General features: G+C 47.5%; 1 protein-coding gene across 1 annotated transcript in view; it reads right to left on the bottom strand.

Moving 5' to 3' along the window:
* The window catches only part of LOC143283312 (glutamate receptor ionotropic, kainate 2-like), a 609057-nt gene that overhangs the window by 108132 nt on the left and 495925 nt on the right, over nucleotides 1-5000 (bottom strand). The gene's annotated exons all lie outside the window — the stretch shown is intronic.

The following is a 5000-nucleotide window of genomic DNA, read 5'->3' as shown; positions in this document are numbered from 1 at the left end:
CGGACTGAACTTTTCACAAAACGGTCAGTTCTTACCGAGTGATGGCCTAGAGGTAACGCGTACGTCCGCCTACGAAGCGAGAAAATCTGAGCGCGCTGGTTCGAATCACGGCTCAGCCGCCGATATTTTCTGCCCCTCCACTAGACCTTGAGTGGTGGTCTGGGCGCTAGTCATTCGGATGAGACGATAAACCGAGGTCCCGTGTGCAGCATGCACTTTGCGCACGTAAAAGAACCCACGGCAACAAAAGGTTGTTCCTGGCAAAATTCTGAAGAAAAATCCACTTTGATAGGAAAAACAAATAAAACTGCCCGCAGGAAAAAATACAAAAAAATGGGTGGCGCTGTAGTACAGCGACGCGCTCTCCCTGTGGAGAGTAGCCCGAATTTCGCACAGAAATACAAATAAATGTCGGGAGAGGGGTTGAGAGATAATCCAGTTGTGTGCATGCTGTGATTTCGCTGTGTGTCTTTTTCTCCTTATCATTTTGATCTGTGTCTGTTCTGTGTGTAAACTGTGTCTGTTGTCTCTTTCTCTCCCCCTCTCTCTTTTTGTGTCTGTGTCTGTGTATGTGTCTCTGCGTGGACTTTCTGACAACACCACAATGGCCCCTGCTCACATTGAACTAAACGAGAATCACGTGATGAATTCAGATTCAGAATCTCTCTCTCTCTCTCTCTCTCTCTCTCTCTCTCTCTCTCTCTCTATATATATATATATATATATATATATATATATATATATATGTGTGTGTGTGTGTGTGTGTGTGCTGACATGAATAGCAATGACCCCTTAATAAGCACATTAGCTGTGCATTTTCATGTATCTCTCGTGTGTGTTACTATTGTCTTCCAGATACAAGTGACTTGTTTTTTTGTAAGTTCTCCCTCCCCCCCCCCCCCCCCACCCCCCTCGCACACACCCCTTGTGATTTTCTCGTCTCTCCCGACCCTGCTTGCCATTTCCGTTATCGGGACGATGATCAGACGAATGATCGACCACGCTGGAAGGCTTTGCGGGCAAACATATCGGCATAACGGGGGGTGGAGGAAGGGGGGGAGTGGGGAGGAGGTGGTGGGAAGCACTCGCTTACTCTTATGCACGCGCTCAAACGATCGCACGCGCGCGCAATCACTCACACACACACACACACACACACACACACACACACACACACACACACTCCATCACAGAATACACATCTTTCTCTCTCTTTCTTTCTATCTCTCTCTAACATACACACACACACACACACACACACACACACACACACACACACACACACACACACACACACACACACACACACACACACACACACACACACACACACACACACGTGTGCGCATACATACACGCTCAGTCACAGAATACACATCTCTTTTACTCTCTCTTGCACACACACACACACACACACACACACACACACACACACACACACACACATTCCACAAACATCTGCCATGCGAGAGAAAGACAGAGAGAGAAGGGAAGGGGAAGAGGAAGAGTATGGATCGAATATAAAGAAGAAGAAGAAGGAGGAAAAAAAGAAAGAAAAAGAAAAACCTGGCTGAAAATGAATTTGTCCGTCGCAACGTGTCAGCGTCCCCCTAGCTTTCTCTGCCAAGTGTGGATACCACACGCAAATGCAACAACTTTCTCTCTTCTTCACAGTTCTGTGTCTTTCTGGGCTCTCTCTCTCTCTCTCTCTCTCTCTCACACACACACACACACACACACACACACACACACCCGCGTCCTACACACACACCACCTCCACCCACCCTCACCCCCACCCTCCCAGTTTCTCCTGGCTTTCGAAAATCAGATTGCCTGGTGCGACTGTCGTTCCAAGCGAGGTAAAGGCGGTGTCAGTTTGAGCCAATTTCCATAGTCCCCGAAGAGAATTGCCGCGGAGAGCCTCGACAAAGAGGGCCGGGGAAAGGCCTGCGCGCGCAGGGCCACCGGACTTTAATCCGATTGGTTGGGGGACGCCATTAATGAATCGTCTGTGGTCTTGCTTTCAAGGGGGTGGGGGTGGGGGAGGGAGAGGGGGTTGCCGGGGGTGGTGTGTGTGTGTGTGGGGGGGGGGGGGGGGAGCATTCACCCATGAGTTTGGCTGTGTGTCTTAGTCTCTTTGCTCTTCCTTGACTAATGCTTGTTGTGGGCATAATTGGCAGGGCTGGGTGTATGTTTGGGGAAAGTAGTGGTCTAAAGAAAGATAAAGGGATTTGAAGGGGGAATCAAAGATGGATTTAGAGGGAGGAGGCAGATTTGTGCCATTGACGCTTTTCGACTTAGTGCAGGTGGATTTTGTGGATTTGTTGTCGCATATATCCACGCACGTCTTTTAGTGTACGTCTCTGATTGAGAAGGAAGAGGATTTATATTGGGTTTGGTTGGTGTGCACTGAGACTGAATGATTATCATGTGGACAGTTTGTTTCAGTTGCTTTGCTGTTGTTGTTTTGTTTTCTTCTTCTTGTTGCACTTCTTCTTCTTCTTCTTCTTCTTCTTCTTCTTCTTCTTCTTCTCCTCCTCCTCCTTCTTCTACCACCACAACCACTACATCAACTACTGCTGCTTCTTCTTCGTTGACGTTTTCGTCATTATGTATAGTTTTTTTTTTATCATGGTAGTTATCTTTTCACACTACCATGGCAATGTTATAAACGTCTTTCACGTATTTGTAAAACCACTCAACAAACATAAACATACCCCTGGGAAGACAGATTTAGTGCAGGCCAGGAACCAGAGACTGACTGTTCCGCGAAAGCCATAACTCTGGGAAGATGTACGAAAAGGCAGTTCCAGTGCAACAAAAAGTCAGAAACAAGAAGACGCCGTCTATGTCAAAGCTGTTCATAAACGCAGGAAACGATCGGGACTGTCTCGGGCTCAGAAACAGAGCACTGGGAAGCTGGAGAGGACTTTTAAAGCGTTTCGTCGAGTGTTTTTAGATCAGCTCTTCTTCAGTGTTGGAAACGCGTTCTGTTGATGGAGTGTTTTCCGTTCTGAAGAGAGTGAGAACTAAAATATCCGAGCGCCCGAATTTTGTTTGTTTGTATTACTCCCGAAAACGGAGTATGGCTGCCTACATGGCGGAGTAAAAACGGTCATACACGTAAAAGCCCACTCGTGTACATACGAGTGAACGTGGGAGTTGCAGCCCACGAACGCAGAAGAAGAAGAAGAAGAGAAGTTTGTTTGTATTGTATATCAGTTTATCATGGTACAGTCTGAATGGGTACGTTGACAGATGGAACGTTTGCTGATGGACGATTAGAGCAAATAGAGTTTCATTATAAGTTAGGGATGAATGCAACGGTGTGGGTTTTCTTTTTTAACAGTCGTTGATCACAGCATGTCCCTGAAATCCGTGTCATGGAACCTTCATTGTTTGATCTCCTTTTTTTTTCTTCTTCTTTGTGTCCTATCATTTCTGAATGATAAAACCATGTAATTCGTTGACAAATTCTCTTGAAATGAGTTTACACATAGTCATGTCTTACACACAAGAGCTTGTGCACGCATACGAGAGTTGAAAGAGAGAGACATAGGCAGAGAGACAGAGACAGAGAGAGAGACAGACAGACAGACAGACAGACAGATGAAGCAAAAGAAAGCCATACATTTTAAAAATAGTGATAAACAGACAAAAAGCTCTAGATTCGTTTTTGAATCCACACATATCTGTTCTTCCCCTCCCAAACCCCCGTCTCTCTCTCTCTCTCTCTCTCTCTCTCTCTCTCTCTCTCTCACCCTCTCTCTCTCTCCACAAACATGGACGCCAAAAACACAGCGAACGCGTCAAAGCACAGACGCACATGACAACAGGTAACAGGTATACGTAACACTGAACATAGTTAACATATTAAATAAAAGGGGGTGGTCGGGGTGGGGCTAAAAGACGAAGTAGAGTAAGAATATGGGAATAGAGGAGGGGGAAAAGGGAGAAGGAGAAAGGAGAAATGGAAGACAGAGGGAGGGGAAGGAAAGAGAAAGGGAAGAGAGTGAGAGAGAAGGAAGAGGGTAAGGGAGACAGAGAGGAAAGGAGAAAAGTAGGACAGGGATGAGAACGAGAGGAAAGGAGGGGAAATGAAGGAGAAAACAGGAGAAAGAGGAAGGAAAAGGGCTGGAAAGGGGGGATAAAGGGGGAGAAGTGATGAAGGAGTAATAGGGGAAAGGAAACAGAAAAGGAGGAAGGAGAATGACACGGGAGGAAGGAGAAAGGGGGGAAGGAAGGAGAAAAGTAGGAAAGGGAGGAGAAACAGGGGAAGGCAGGAATGAGAAAGAGAGGAAAGGCAGGAGAAAGGTAGAATAGGAAAGGCAGGGGGAGGGAGGGACGGAGGAGAATGGGGGAGGGAGGAAGGAGAAAGGGAGGAGAAATGGGGGGAGGAAGGAGGAGAAGAAAGGCAATAGAAAGGGAGAATGGGAAAGGGAGGGGGAGAAAAGAAAGGGAGGGAGGAGAATCGGGAGAGGGAGGGAGGAGAATGAGGAGATGGAGGCAGAGAACGTTAGAAAAATGAGGAAGGAGAAGGGTGGGAAAGGGAGTGGGGAGAACGGTGGAGGGGGGAGAAAGGTGGGAAAGGGAGGGAGGGAAAAGGGGGAAAAGGGAGGGAGGAGAAAGGGGCGAAGGGAGGAGAATGGTGGGAAAGAAAGGAGGGAGAAAGATGGGAAAGGGAGGAGAATGGTGGGAAAGGGAGAGAGAATGAAGATGCGAGGAAGGGGAATGGTGGGAAAGAAAGGGAGGGAGAAAGATGGGAAAGGGATAAGAATGGTGGCAAAGGGAGGGAGGAGAAAGGTGGGAAAGCGAGGGAGGGAAACGGGGGGAAAGGGAGGGAAGAGAAAAGGGGGGGAAGGGAGGAAGGTATGAAAATTAAGAGAAAAGTGGAAAGGGAGGGAGGAAAAAGGTTTGTGAAAACTAGGAGAAACGGCGACAAAGGAGTGAAGGAGGAGAAAGGCGGGGAAAGGGGTTGAGAAAGAGAGGTGAGGAAATGG

The sequence above is a fragment of the Babylonia areolata genome, chromosome 6, assembly GCF_041734735.1.
Source record: "Babylonia areolata isolate BAREFJ2019XMU chromosome 6, ASM4173473v1, whole genome shotgun sequence".
Taxonomy (NCBI): domain Eukaryota; kingdom Metazoa; phylum Mollusca; class Gastropoda; order Neogastropoda; family Buccinidae; genus Babylonia; species Babylonia areolata.
The sequence above is the reverse complement of the archived record's forward strand: the minus strand, read 5'-3'. Positions and strand labels throughout refer to the sequence as shown.